This window comes from Anser brachyrhynchus (genome assembly GCF_964034855.1).
Source record: "Anser brachyrhynchus genome assembly, chromosome: 8".
NCBI classification, from domain to species: domain Eukaryota; kingdom Metazoa; phylum Chordata; class Aves; order Anseriformes; family Anatidae; genus Anser; species Anser brachyrhynchus.
This window is the reverse complement of record NC_137702.1, coordinates 14,031,212-14,047,539: the sequence shown is the minus strand read 5'-3', so window position 1 is coordinate 14,047,539 and position 16,328 is coordinate 14,031,212. Positions and strand designations below refer to the sequence as shown.

The window sequence follows — 16,328 nt, the reverse complement described above, 5'->3', positions numbered from 1 at the left end:
CCTGGACTGGGGAACCTATTATAATGAAAATCAGAGTTAAAAGGTCTGGGGCCTTACCTGGCCTGAAGGTATTCTCTGAAAATCCTGTTTTTCCTGGTCTAGGAGTCACCTACTGAAGTGACCCCTTGAACAAAGTAAATGAGTTCTTCACAGGCCTGAAATAAATTCCTAGGTGCGAGATGCTATTTGATTTTCAATATTTATTAATTTCCCTTTTTTTTTTTTCAAATGTACTTCTGCAGAAACTAGACATGGAAAATGCCACTATCATACTCTCCCAATTCCAGGTACCTAAAACGCAGATAAAATGGCTAATGGCATCCATATGCATATTTTTGGTAACACCTAAGAATCTACAGAGTGTACCTACAATGAAGTCATTGCCTTCATCTCCAAGCATATCACCACTTTTAAAAATACCGGGTTCTTGGGACAGAAAAACCAAACTTTGCAGTAACCTGGACACGAAAGACAGATTAAGGAAATAGATTCACAGTTAATTTAATCCAGCACAAAACTAGGCTGCCATAGGAAGGTGGAGTCCTACGTTTCCATGTCCTCATCATCACACAACCCCTCAGCCCATCCCCGCGGCCCAGGGCTCACACTGCAGGCTGGGCAATGGGTCAGAACCAGGAGCCAGCCTTGGATACACGGGTTGTGTCCCCAGCACACATGAAGCAAACTGACCAGGGATGCTGTTGCATTTCAAGCAAGCTCCAGTCTTCAGGAATTAGCCAGATGATTCCATCTCCATAATCAGATTAAGATTTAAATTAGAGTTAATTGATTGAAAAAATTCTTTGAGAAGTTAATTGTTCTCAGAGCTTGCTGAATTGCTGCCTACAAACTCAAAGACAGAAAACAATACAGATTAAGCACATGGAGAGAGTTTAAATTAATTTTAGGGAGCTGGATCCAATTATCATGAATATTTATTTTACATTAGATTGGCAAGAACAGACACATGCACTGCCAATAGCTTAGATATATAAAGAGAAGAGAAAGAGATCTAAGCCATTACATCAAAACCCATACGCTGAATTTTAAGGCCGTCTGATTTCAACTGGGTAACTGCATGCTCAAGTATTTTTTGAGAATAATTCCTTTTAGGACTACAGATTCAGGATAGTTTCCCACCTAGAAAAAGATTTTTATTATTATTATTTATTTTTTTTACTATCCTTTTTAGTACCTGCTGAGTTTTTAGTCAAAACTGTTCATCTATGAATATGTATTTTATGCAACAGATGCCAGAGGAAATCGCCTGACATTAAGTGAATTAATGTATTTTTAAAATAATGTTTCCTTTAACATCTTTAGTTTGAGGAAAAGACCTCTGGATGCTCATCAGGGTTCCACTGTTCACTCCCTCTTTAATTTAGGGCAAGTAACTTGACCTTTCAATCCATGATTTATTCACCTACAAAATGGAGAAATGTTAACAAAACAGCACAGAAGTCAACCTTTAATAAAATGTTCTGAAGACACCATGCAGCGAAGAGCTGTGATACATTTTCCTGCAAACTTTCCAAGGCTTTCAAGAGACTTAGTTTTGTTTTTTTTTTTCTTTTTTTTCCTTTTTAAAATTTTCTGACCTTTTTCCTTTTCTAATTAGGAAATGTACTTAGAAGCAGGTTGCTAATACAAAACCAGGCTTTAGTAGGGGGAATATACAACTCAGCAGATGCATGTAGCTGTTCTTTTCTGTTATCAAAGTTGTGTTTGTAACTTATGCAGAACACATTAGAAAAGCAGGGAAGAGGAATACGCCAGCTAATGGGTTGGTGGTGGTTCAAGGTGAGCCAGCATGGGAAGGCTATCATGCTCCAAGTTCCCATAAAGATAACCTGCTCAGTTAGCTGCACGTGGTAAGCTTCACCCCTACAGAAAACCTAATCCCACAGAAAGGTGTCCCTGCCAAGTCCCTGGACACGTCACCAAGATGAGCGGCAGCACCAGTGCAGGTGTAGCAGGGGATGTATGAATTTGGGACGGGAGTGACAGAGACAATGTTTAATTCAGCATAACCTGTGCACTAAATAAATCTAACCTCAGCTTGAGTGATTATTCTTCCTAATCTAAACAAAAGGCAGAAAGAAATGCATCAGTTTATGAGGAAGCTTATCAAGGCTCTTATCTTATTGAGGGCTCTATTTTACTCTTTTTTTTTTTTTTTTTTTTTAAGGTTTTTAAAACACCTAATTCTCCCTGATTGAAACGGAAGTTAGGCACCTAACACATTGAGAACTACACCAGTAACTGTCAGCCTTTCCTCATACATTAGCTGGAGTTATTAGCTTGAGCAGTTTTACTCCTACTCAAAGCGATAATGAAATGGCAATTTTTCTAGCTGTTGAAACACAACCTTCTTGTTTTCTCTCAGTAACACTGCAAACCAAATAGGTTACAGAAGAAATGAAAGAGAGGAAAAGAGAAATATAGATTTGTTTCCACAGAATTAACCTTGGAAACCACCTCAGATCCTTTAAAAATACACTTTAGGACCGATAGTAATGTTTTTTGAATACACTTAAGATCTTTTTGTTTTTAAACAAAAATTATCATATAGCAACACAACTCAACATGTGTACATCAAAAATTGTAGGAGTCATTCATGGGAAAAAAATCCTGTATTTTTCCTAGATCTGTCGTTATTGAGTAACTATGTATTGCAGCATTTATTAACTCTTTGTATTCTGTTGTAAAAAGTGCATCATCAGTAACTAAATTTTCAACATCAGGAATCCAAATTCTGGTCTGAATTTTTCAATTCAAATGAAAGTGTGTGTTGTTTTTTTTTTGGTTTGATTTGTGTGTATTTTTTTAATTTTATTTTTATTTTATTAACTTGCAAACTATACACAAGAAATAAAGTGAGCAAGAAGGTGCAGCTACTAAAAAATCTTCTTGAGTATGCATATGTAAGAAATGCTCATGTGAACATCATGAATTTTGGACTGTAATGCCTGAGGATGAAAACTGTAACTCCTCTGAGAAGTGCAGAAAAATGCAAGGAGAAATCGTAAAGAAACAGATGTTGCACTTGCACATAGTAAGAAATTTATCTGTTCTATAAACAGCATTCAGGAAATCTAAAAGGGCAATTGGATGACATCAACATTTCTGAAGTTTCTTTGGATGCATTTTAACAAATACCAGGTAAAGGGAGACATAATTCAGCTGTCTGAATGACTGGATTATGAATTAGAAGTCTCCTTTTACCATTCCATACCCAAATCAGTCATATTAAGCATAAGACTGAAATGAATTCTTAAAGAATGAAAAAATATTATCAGTTCTGCTAGTGATTAAGTCTAGCCCAAAAAAAAAAGAGGATGTAAGGCAAATGCTTCAGAAAGCCTGCCCCTTTGTATAAATGACAGATGAAAGTGGCATTAGTAAAATTATATAATCTTGTTAAACTGGATCCTGGAAAAGGATTACCGAGAGGCAATTTAGACTCTACCACTTCCTTAAAGCACCACTTTTTATTTATTTTAATTTGCAGATCCTTGCCAAACTCTTACTGGTATGTACATACTTTCCCTTCTTGTGAAATCACAAGACGGAATAATTAAGGTTTGTTTTATATATATATAAAGCATACAAATTTTTCTTAGACTGAAGACTAGCAGTCTTCAGTTTTTCACACTGGCAAATTTTATAAAGAGAGAAAAATTCTCTCAGATTTGTCTTCTGTTTTTCACTGAAGACTTAAAAAAAAAAATGCAGATGGATGGAGATTTCTTACATGTTGTGCACACTGCACTGTCACCACAGGACCACCTGCAATCCTGCACTGTCCAGATAGGTGTTCTCAAAAACACCTGGGTAAGCTGTTTGCCCAAGGACTATGTACTGGAGATAAGAGATAATTAGCAAATGAAACTATTCCTAGCACTCCTCCTTCAACATTAAGTGCAGAGCTGCAGCAGCAAGCTGGCACCTGGGAAAGGGAAATGCTAGATGTGATCATTTCAATTTACACATTCAGCACTACATCCCATATGCTTGTCAATGGTAAAGTGTCAGTGATAACAGAGATACCCTACGAAAATGCTCTGCTGAAATGCTGACATGAAGTTTTTATGTATGAAGCAGACCTTCTCCTCTGGACCATCTGTAATTCCCTCCTTTTCTCATGGGGCATGTGTTAGCCATAAAATCTTTTCATTAAAAAATAAAAAATAAAATTAAGTTTGACTTTAAAAGAGAAAATTATAAGCCTTTAAACATCCATAAACCAAGAATATATACCCAAGTATAATTCAAATAAACACTACTTGCTTAGCAAGAAGAAAAATCTGCTGAGCAGTAAAAGTTTGCTGCCATTAGATATAACAAAATTTATAACTGTATTGCAAAATTAAAGTATCTGGCGCTGTGATTCTATAACTATATAAAGTTAACCGAACTGCAGCAAAATATGAATGTGTCTCTGACTGTGGTATATTTTTCCATGCCAATGTTCTGTACACATTAAAACTCACAGGTGTTTTTCCAAAACGTTTTCCTATGATTTCATAATGAGAAATTCTTTAAGTATAACAAAAGTAGGAAGCCTGTGAAATAAATGACGTGTTTGCTGAATTAGAGAACCATCTAAGGATAAGGAAGACAATGCAGAGAAGTTGAATTATTTCCTCTGCACAGCTGACGTTTGTGAGGTGGCAAAGATTGTCTGAAAAGTTTGATGGATGAAACAGGATGACCAAGTTTACAAGGCAATGGTGTTGCTCAGCATACTCCTTAAATGATCTGAAAATAGAGCGAGAAGAGAGAGATGGAGAACCCTCCTCCATGATCATTTCGTCTAAAAATAAAGTCTACAAAATGACAGAGTTTTATGACCACAGTAACGCACTCAAAAACCTGAAGATATAACTTAGAATGTAAAAAAAGTATTTAACTGAGCAATGAGTCAGGATAAATCTACTATGATTCACTGACAGTGGATAATTAAGGAACATTCCCTGTAAGTAGGCTACTTGGTGCATTTTACTATTTTGGCACCTTCCTCTGAAACTTTCCACACTGACTACCAGAGAAGGAAAACAAATCTCAGCTAGAAGGACCAAGATACAATGAAGCAATTTACAGTTCCTATAAAAATGCAAGCAATCTTAAATCTAAAGCACCTTTGAAAGGACTAGCTTATCTGGGAAATGAGTCTTCTGGAAAGATCTTGTTCTCCTCTTCAGGGCAGAGATGAGATGAAGCTCTGTTGAAATCTACCTAACCACACCCTTATTAAGCCAAAAGACAATCTTCATATTTGCACTTTTAAACACTTGCCGACAAATTGGAATACCCTTTGCCATCTTCATAATTAAATCAAGGAGATTCGGGCTCTAGATACTCCAACTTTAGATGACAGAGACCGACAAAGTCAACTCGGTCAAATCAGTATCAGACTGTAACAAAAACTGACGCATTTTAGATCTGCTTCTCCTCCTGAAAACAACACGCTCGTTCATCCGGCACTGTGGTTTCCCAAGCCCCAGCTGACACACACATCTCTCGGTGGTTTCATCTACCTAAGGGTGGAGCACTGTGACAGCTCTTCCGTGATTAGGGCGGGAAACACCTTCCTCAAAGAAGGCCCAAGCACCTTCTGCCAGTCTTGCTCTCCATATCATCCCACCCCTGGACCACCGCATGTGCCAGAGCCAGCACAAGGGAGGGTGGTGAGAGCAGGACCAAACATCCCGCCCCAAACCGGACGAAGACATTGCAGGCCAGCACCCCCTGCCCACCCCGCAGACCGGTCGCACCCCGAGGAGCGGCTGTGCCTGACCTGTGTGACGGCAGCTGACAGGGAGGCGCAGATGTCTTCCTGCCCAGCTGCCTTGCCCTTGAGGGTCTTCCAAAGGCACACTACCTACTGCAAACATCTTCTGGTAATTAAATCTTAATACTTTCGCTTTGGAAAGCAAACACCTGACACAGAGAAGCTGTGCACATCTCCACATGCTCCAGAGACTTTCCTAAATAACTTGTCAGCAGTACTAATTGAAAGTGTGTAGTGTTAATATGTTAACATCAGACATATGAGCAGAAATACGTATTTTCTACAGAAAAATGGAACTTCCTGGGGGGATGGAAGATATGTGCGTGGATCTGTTACTGTGTGAAAACATTTTTTTCTTCCTTTTACAAAAATTATTTGGGATCTAGTTTAGCAATTTGTTACACATTCTAGCCATATGCTTCATATGCTTTTTTTTTCTTTAAAGAGCTTCAAAGCCTTACTTTGACCTCGTTAGAGCTACTTCAAGTTCTGATCTCCTAAACACAATGTACACAGAAATCAACTGCAGTGCTTCTCTGAAAGTCTCTGAATGTAAGATCTTGGTGTACACTCAAATGACGCATGCAAATCTGACTGCTTTAACAATGGACTTAGCAGTTTAGGTTTCAGACATGCTATTGTCTTGTCTGTTCTCCTGAGTCAGCAGAATAAGCATTTTTGTAGCCTTTAATACTCTGGTTGACAAAACCAAACAGGTGAGTGTGAAAAACCCAGAGAAAACCAGAACTATGCATTCTAAGCCCAGGGATGTTAGTCTGCAGTCATCAGAGACACCTACCTGCAGACCTAACTTAGGAGGTGTGACTTTATTTGGAAGTGTTCAGGAAAAGAAATGAAATTTTAGCTGAACATATATGGACACACTTAAAAGAAGATTTTTTTTTTAATATTTAAATATCCTTTTCTTAAGCTCAAACTATGTATTAGCTCAAAAATTAATTCCCAATGAAGGGTATACATTTGTGTTATACATACAAATGGAAATTGATTCCAGAGTCTTTTATTCCAATACCCGGCTGACCTTCAATTCCCCCAGGTTATCTACAGATGTAGCATAATTGAGAATTATTTTCATGGAACACCAACTTAATGGAATGTGGGAGATGAAAAGTCCTGCCTATAAAAACACTTTCATGTCTAAAACATGAAATATCAAGCAAAAACCACATCATGATTGCTTATTTAAATGGTTAACCAGAAAACATAGGTAAATACGTATAATATTTATACATAAAAGCCTTTTCAAGAACAACTTATCGTTTTAGAACTAAAGTTTTAGATAACAAGCTTCTAGGAATGGTCACCTCATGAAGACAAAACTAAGGTACCACAAAAATGCAAATTGACTTTTTACTGATAAATCTATTGTTACTACTTATGATAATCACTTGTAAGTGGTTCACTAATGCCATGAAAATAATAAAACATTACTGAGATACAAACACGATGCAAAAAATTCTCAAAATCTTAAATAAGCTCATGTTATTTCTTCATAGTGTCATTTGAAACAATTCATTGGGCCTTATCAGACAAGAGTTTCAATTTTCTATCATTCCATTTTAACCTGCCTAATCAGTTGAACAAAAGTACTTTATGTAAAATGATTCCTCTAGTTGCCTTAGCTACAAATCCCTGCAGTATTGTATAATTGAAATCTACTCACGTAAGTTAAGAATAATTAGGACCCCAAATTAAGTCAAACACAAAGTTAATTCAAATAGTCAGCTGCTGTCATTTAAATGGTTACAGAGTTTTATTGCTGCTTAACATCTTTGAACGCTTTTAAATGCACTTTTATGTTGTTGTTGTTGTTACGATTTGATCCCTTATTCCAAATGGAAATATCAAGAGCAAAACTTTGGTCAGGTCAAAACAAACAAACAAAAACCTCAGCCAAAAAAAAGAGGAATCAGTAAGAATGGAAACAGATGAGGCTTTGGAGGTAAGTAAAATCAGAATTGAGTCTGTTGCAAATGACATTAATACAACAAAGAACTTTTCACAGCAAATATTCAGAATGTGCCTCTTCATACTTTAAAAAACCTTTTGTAAAAAGAAGCAAGCATAGAAATGCTGTTAAAATGGATCCACAACCAATCCAGGAGCTAGAAATAATGCACCCAAGAGATAAGGTTGCATATAGCTGGAGTTGTTGCCAGAACTGAGAACTCTGCTGATTTAACAGACTGGAATTCAAAATAATTTATATAGCAAATTAATTGTTATACTCCTACATATAACAAAATAATTGTTGTATTACTAAATATCAGTGCAATTGGTAAAAAAAAAAAAAAACAAAAAACACACAAACAAACACTGGTGGTTAGATGCATTTCTTGACAGTTCTTCTGTTGGCACTTATACTGCAGAACAAAACATTGTCTGTTACAAATCCTTTAGGAGACTTTTATATTGGATGACTTCCAGACTTTTGCATTCTGTTTTTTTTTTAATGTATTTGCACAGTATGCTTCTTCTATATCTAAAGATATATGTCTTTACACTAGTATAAAGACAGAGAAGATTTGAAGTTATTGATTACTGAGCAGGATTTGAATTGAAGACCTAAACCAACCATTTATGCATGATATACTATGCTGATATTTTTTTTTTTCCAGCTGGAACATTAATACATGAAGTGATGTTTGGTGGACTCCATCCATCTTTACGGGTAATAACCCACATCACAAGCCATCCATTTGCCCTCTAGTACTTTCCATGCTTCACTCTTCATGCATGCCAGCTTTATCTGTTGCAAATTAAATGATGCAAAAGTGTAAGCAGCAAACTGTTCTTTTTTGTTTACTAAAAGCATATTTATCTTGAAGCCACTAAAAAGCATGATCAGTTCTGAGCCACAAAACCACATTTTTCCAACAGACTTACTATGGTGGATGTTAATAATGGTGCAGAATAAACTGTAAAACTGAAACTTTATTCTTAAAGTGGCATTTTATAATTAAAAAAAAATAAAAAAGAGAATTGACAAAATATTAAAGGCAATCCACAAGCCTAAGTTAAAGAAAAAATCTGGGACAGTTCAGTGGGGAGAAATGGGAGACAGTAATGTGAAACACTGTGGAAGGAAGATCAATCTACACGCATTCAAGCAGGAACAGCAGCTAACAGGCAAATCTGACTCAAGCTAGCTAAAACCAAAAAAATGATATGAAATAACACTGAAGTCTTTAAAAGACATTTCTCATTGCTTTTTTAACTAAAAAATGCAGTAGACAGGAGAATTTGGTTTCAGTGTCAACTTCCTATCACGTTTCCTACATGACTTACAGAACACAAATTAAACAGGAAAATTGTTCAAACAGCACCCTGCATCAATTGTGCTTTCTGGTGGGATGGAACAAAACTACCTACCTCCTGAGAGAGGCATCAAAATGCCCCTGATAAGGAGAACACAAAAGTCTGCTCTCCTTCCATCGCTAAGATCTCTCATAAAACTCACCAAGTGCTGTAACCACCAGCTGAAAGTTATGTGGTCCCTCTGGGTTTCTCACATGTATTTGTTGCTCAGGCAACGGACAAAAAAAGTCATTTTGCTTCCCAACTAGTCGTCCCGTTCCCCCCCCCCCCCCCCCCCAACATTTTATACACTGAGGAAACACAGGTAATTATTATGCTAGTATAAATCAAGAAAAAAAAAAAAAGAATGAAATGCTACCTATCACATGAACTGGTCCCGTGTCCCCTACCACCACAAGTACACTCACATACATTTCAGTGGGTTGTCTTAACGTCAGCAGGACATGGGTGAATGGTCTCCATGACTGAAGGAAAGATCCAACAGAGCTAACATTCACACAACTCTATTTCTCTACACTTCAAAAGAAAACCAGGAGATTGAGATTACAGAAACACAAAGAGCTTTAGCACAATTGGGTTTTGAAAGTCAGTGGACTAGCTCAAGACTCTGGAAGGGCAGGAATCTGGGACATCTTCAAGCAAAAGGATTCTTTCAGCTCCTGTCTATCAAGAAGAACATTTGAAATGTCAATCTAAACAAGTCATCAACAGCTAAACTAATATTATGTATAAGTGAGTAAAACTGGAGCTGATCCAGCTTTGATAGAATCAAGTTTTATCGTATTTGAAATTATTAGAAATAAACTTGCTGTAAGATTTTACCAACCCAGGCACGTAGTAAGTACCATGTAAATTTACTCAAGAATCTTTACTACATACGTGTCTGGTTCGTTTCCTTATTTTCCTTTCTTCTAATTTTATATTTGGACGGTGTGTAATACTGAGTGCTACTTTAAAACCATGTTACCCAAGTACAAAGTCATATAACACTACCAACAAAAATAATGAGAGGGAAGAACTATAAACTTGTAACCAACCAGCATTGATGAGTAAATATAATACTGATTAGCCACTGTAAAAGGCCAAGAGTCATTTTTGTCACTTCCATGAAGATTATTGTAGAGGTATATACAACCGCAAAACAGCATCGTGGGAGCTCCTATACTATTTAAGTACATTTACAAAGAGAGTATAGATGGACAAGCCAAACACTCCTCACTGTGAATGGTTCTCTCTCTCTTGTTTCTCACGTAACACAACCTAAAACTCAGCCATAAGCGTGGAAATGGGCATGTGTATGAAGTTCACATCGGAGCTGAGAATCTGCCTGAGTTCCTTGCTCTAATAATTGTGTCCTAAACACATATGCTGCTATTAAAATAGCTACATTTTAAAAGAAACAATTTGCATAAAATATATTGCTTCTCTGTACAGTTTACTCACAGAGGTAGACCATGAACACCAATGGATCTACTCGCTAGTATAAAATCCATTATGTGCATGCAGAACTTGGCAAAGCTTATTAAATCCAAAATTATTATACTTTATAATTTTTTATAACATGATCACAAGGACTGTAAATGTAATAAGAAATCCAGTGCTGAGGCATTCACTGATATCTTACGTTTTGTACTACGACCTCAAAGTACAATAAAAAAAAAGTCATTAAAGCTATTTAAAAAAATGATGAAAACAAACAATTTTCTTCCACTTGACAGAAAACAGAAGTGAAAATAATTAAAGAGGACATTTAAAAATATAACTTAATAAAAATTAATTATGTGTTTTTCATATTTAGTAATATAGTACTAATGAAGACTTAGTTTTTTAAAGGGCAACCATGTCCTAATTTTGCTCCTGTCGTCTTGGAAAGGTATCTTACAATAATAAATTAATCTAAAATATATCCAGATTTATATTTCATAAAAGAAAAGAAAATCCCCTTAGGCAACTGTGTGTGTACAGGCTAGTGGAAGGTTAAGTCAATCCCCTCTCATTGCAGTGGTCAGCAGCACCGCTTGCCTTGCCCACCGAGACCCAACAAGGTTAGGGCAATGAAAGATGGTGACCTGGCATGATGACGTGGAGGGCTCTGAAAATATAGCATCTGTCCTTAGCAGCCACACACTGGGTTGCTGCAGTTTTATGTAGTACGGGGTTCTTTCTGTCTGCTGTATACCAAGCTTAAGAAGATGCAAAATGTCCCCTTCATAACGGAGAATGCTTTTAAGTAACTGAAAAAAGATGGCATATTAGAAGAGCAATAATTAATCTCACATAATTTAAGGTGGAAAAAAAAAAGAGTATAAATACTTAATTACTAAGATCTTTGCATTAACGTTTCCCAGAAATTTCTCACAGAAACTTTAGCACAATATTTAAAATGGTTCTTCACATATTGCTCTATGTAGTTGTTCTACATTTTAAAACAGTGGTGGTATTACTTTGTTTCCGAAATATAGCATAGGATCCTGCAGATCTCACTGCTCAGGGAATATATGAAAGGCTATTCACTGCCAGCATGTTAAAGAATCTTTGGCTTTTCCAGACAGTCTGTCAGTCTCTATTATCTGGAAACGCACTTGAAAAGTTTAACAGTTATTTTTCTTTAGGAAGAAATTTGGTATCATTGTTTAGATCGATTTCCTTTTTAGAAGATATGTTGTACCTAACACCTCCCTCAGAAAAGGAAAAAGATGTCCACATAGAACAAACCAGAATATTCCAGTGAAAACCTGTGTGATATTCCATCAATTGTTCCTTTCATCTAGATATTTCCTTTTATGTAATTTGCATTAACCAATTAAGAAAAAACAATTGCTACAGAATCATACATTACATTAGTTACACGTTATAGAAGTGAAGACAGAATTGGACTGTGCATTAAAGCGACCTGCCGAAGGGCTGGCAATACTCACCCAGCCTTACTGCACTGGCTTTGCTTACAGACGGCTGGCAGCCCTGCGAAGCCAGGCAGTTGCCTGCTAACAGTGCGCTACACGCAGCCTTCACCGTGATAAACTCCCCGGCTAGGAATCAAATTAGTGCTCCTGCTTGCTGTTGCGTGACTCCATAATGGATTTCACCCCTTGTAGAACTTAAATCCACTAATTAACAGAAGTTGATTTCTTCTCAAGACCAGGGTACAAGATTCAAATTTTTACACTGGACAAAGTCCTAATAATAAATGTATGTGAGAACAGGGGTGCTTCTACCTGGGACTTATGCCTTCAACACACTGAGTCTGAGTGCCTTTATAGAGAGCTGAAGGTCTGAAGCAATACAGTCATCTTTGTAGTGGCCCAATGTATGCTATCTGCATTTAGTATGTATCCTCTTCAGTGAATGCACTAGCATCAAATATACACTCAAAACTGTTTCCAGTTTAACACTTAGCTCCTTGGCTGGCATAAATGGAATTTACAGAAATTATTATTCTCAGAGTAATGTTAATTAAAATGTACATTCAAAGGCATAAACAGGCTGGGTGTTTTTAAACAACGTTACTGCAGTTTAAGAAAACAGAATTAAACAGATAATGAAAGCATGATGCTTCTTCCTTTGGACAAAGCACAGATAATAATTCATAATAAACTGAATTAGAAGGATGTTTAACCTTGATTAAAATAAAACATAAGCAAAGAATATTATTTCAGTTCTTCCCAACTGCCTGTGCTTCACAAAGAGAATTATATATATATATATATAAATCTAGCAGAAAAGTTGGACTACGTAAGCAAGTAAAGCTTAAAATAGCTAAACTTGTACTGCCCCCAAAAAACAAATCTTAATCAGAATGTTTAGCTCTGACATCTATTTTTCATATGCATATTAGTGTATCTGTCCTAACTTGCTTGAAGAGAAACCAATAATATGTATAATAAGCTTTTTACTCTGCTTTGCTATGGAAACAAGGCATGTGTGATCCCACTCTCTCTGACTTTCTGTATTTTCTCAGATAATTTTTAACATGTTGGATGATTTCACCTAATCAGGAGGGAGAAAAAAAAAAAGAGAGGTGGTGTCAAAAGTAATTACTTTCTGCAGTTCTAAAGAAACAGATACATAAAGAGGGACCTGACTGAAAGGGATAGCTGTAGGATGGCACAGACCTCCCAGATACGGACCCCAGTGCAGCCTCAGTGGAGGCCCTTGTTCCCCAGGCAGTCAGCCAGGGTACGAGGCCAGCCTTTACACAGCAACCTGTCCACCTCTGATTCAAACTCTGCCAATGCTGCTCTTTCAATCTGTCCTTCGTAATAAAACCATTGTTTTAAAGACAAACTTATAGCAGAACATACTAGAAAAATGAAAAGAAAGAAATCTTCCAAAAGAACATTAATATTCAAGGTCATGACTTCAGCTTTTCATGCTTCTCATCTTTTCCTTATTTAGGGCTGCAATGCTTGCTGTTGATGGTAATAATGTTTTTCAAGCCTCTGCACAAGAATATTGACCTGTTGTTGATCAATGTACCAGCAGTATATAATAACTCAGTGCTGTTCTCCTCCCAGCTGCCAGCACTCGTCCGTTCCAGGTTCATTTTACCTGAAGGTATGGACTGCTTCAAAAGCAACCCCACCTAGACTGTTCTATCCAGAGAAAGAAAGAAGAAAAAAAAAAAAAAGAAAAAAAAACACGAAGACCTTCCTAACTGAAAATATGATTCCCAATCAGGCAGGTGACACTAAAATAAAATCGTAGCCTTCATATAACTGTATATGCTTGATAATTCCCTGGTGAGTTAAAGTCAAGACACTGTGAGAGTAATGAAGTCTTTATCTTGATTGGAAAATGTTTCATTATCTGAATAAATGAATCACTGGTCCACACCCAGAGTCTTTTCCTTTTTTACCCTCTCTCTTTTCAACTGTACTGCAACATTAAAATGTAACAGCAGGGAATTCAGCCAGGTTTTATCTCCCCCACCGACTGCAACAACCTGCATATACACGTAAGATTTCTATTTCAAAAACTAAATTCCAAGTGAGAGAGTTAAAGATTTCCTTATTTCTAACAAAAGTTTGATGCTCTTATTTTAACCTTTGTTCATGTTCATACTTCCAGGCATGAAGTGCTACTAAAGCACGTTACACTTGGCATCTCTTATTACTGAAGCAGAAGGCAATGTAATCTTGTGAGAAAGTGTAATAATGCGGTATTCATTTTGCTTCTGTGGCTGGAAGCCAACTCTATATTAATATTCATTTCCAGTATACAGAGCCACAATATTTCATTTATTTTAAGAATTTACAATTAATTTGGTATGATTCTGTTATCTGCTCCCAATTTCCTTTCCTGTTTCTTTTAGCTGAAAAAGCAGCTCTTGTACAGACTTTAAAAAAGTAAATTCACAACTGAAGCATCAAAAGATTGCTACTGGCTACTGAAAGCAAGAAAAACAGGGACAGAACAAAATGAACTTGAAATATTACAGATGACAATGAAAATTAGCTTTCTGCAAATGGAAAAAAAAAAATCAATCTGCAGAAGTTCTCAGTTGACTTTTTCCTTTCCAAACTCATCTGATATAATACTATTTGCAGCATGGTTTGCTACTGTAGCCAAAATAGAGAAAATAAGTTGTTAATCTGCTTTTCCTTTCTGTTTTCAAACGTCTTCAACCACCACATAGCATTAAACTGCAAGTACTCTGCTGAATTTTTTTAAATGTACTACATAGAGGGATTTTAAACAATCACAACAGCAAATAAAAACCTTAGCATTTTAAAACATAAATAGGTACCTCTATTTCCTACACACTAGTGGAACCACTTTTGCAGTATAAGTGCATTTAAAATTATCACAGATTACTACCTAACCAGCCTTTTGTAAAATTTATAATTCTGTTCTCCTATATGCATTTACCTTCCATACCTGTCAAAGAGGCTGAAAAACAGTTTACCTTCCAGCTGATGGGACTTTTCATATAAAACAGAGATTTTACTGAAGACCGCAGACTTGACAGACAACAAGCAGTGCAGCAGCTACCAAATCGGAATCACCAACACTGAGGAAACCATGCAAGAGCTGCAGCGTGCCTTGGCAAGGCAGTTTTCTAATAGCATCCTTGCAATGTTTAAGAAGAAAGACGGGAGAGAGGAGAAACTAAATGTGAAAGCTATTTAAATGAAATAAGACTTTCCAATGTTCAGAAGCCTTCAGGAAGACTCTTAGTACGTAGTCTCTGTTCTATGTGTATGTTCGTATTATACATTCATTCACATATATATGAATGAACAATCTATTTTAGCAAAGCTTGTCTGTCAAGACCCAAGTCTTAGTCCAGAATAGAATCTAGGAAATTATACAGTAAATGTGGAACCCCTTATACAATACTTGTATTTTTAACCTTTGCTTTTACCATTTTTAGGGACTAGATCTTTTATGTTTATATAGATTTGGGAAAGAAGAGAGGGGGAGGCACAGCAGCTTTCCTTTTTTTCCTCTAAAAATCCAGCCTTAAATTCAAAGAATTTTGATAGTGTAAGGTATGTATCTGCTTTAAAAGATGGTGCGATCACACGACAGATGCACTGAAGAAGCCTATATTTTATACACCAATTACTGAAAAATGTAAGAAGGCATAGAAGAGCTATTTTATTACCAAATCAGTATTTCTACCTGCAATCTAGTCAAATAAAATGATTATAAACAGGAATAGCCTTAAGTTACAAATATTTGTAATTATAAATTTACAAACTATGTTTTCCTGATCATTCATTTGTGTTGCTCTGTCTATTACTAAGTAAAAGGTCTACAAGAACAGCTAGGGAGATAGACTAACTAAATAAAATAGAGTTTATGAGGAAAGAAAGATGATAGAATGAAAGAATGATTCTATAGAATAGATGATACAAGTTTTCTTTAAAAAGCTTTTTCATTCCTTATCTCCTTAATTTAAGAGCTATTTTAAACACTATATTCAATAGCAGTGAAGTATTTTTCCCCTTTTTTAAAAGAAACATTTTTAAAGTAAATGCTATTTCTGTATGCACTTTGAGTTTTATTTCCTGAAATTTAATGTGCATAGTTCTAATCTTAATGAAGTGATTGTCATTTTATTTTCAGCCAGCCAAATTAGAAAAGCAAAACAGGTATTTCATTTGCACTGTTTAGAAATTTTATATCACATTTAACATGGTACACATTGCTTCTAAATGGCTGCACAATGAGAACAAGAAAAAAAAATAAA

At 36.2% G+C, this 16,328-nt stretch overlaps 1 protein-coding gene and 1 long non-coding RNA gene across 25 annotated transcripts in view; one reads left to right on the top strand and one right to left on the bottom strand.

Moving 5' to 3' along the window:
- The window catches only part of ADGRL2 (adhesion G protein-coupled receptor L2), a 388,404-nt gene that overhangs the window by 111,744 nt on the left and 260,332 nt on the right, over positions 1 to 16,328 (bottom strand). The gene's annotated exons all lie outside the window — the stretch shown is intronic.
- LOC308199141 overlaps positions 1 to 16,328 on the top strand; it is a 48,080-nt gene extending 31,752 nt beyond the window's left edge. For both annotated transcript variants that reach the window (XR_013954418.1, XR_013954419.1), the window contains exon 2: positions 1 to 16,328. This exon is cut by the window's left edge and continues 12,630 nt beyond it. This is a non-coding gene — a long non-coding RNA (uncharacterized lncRNA).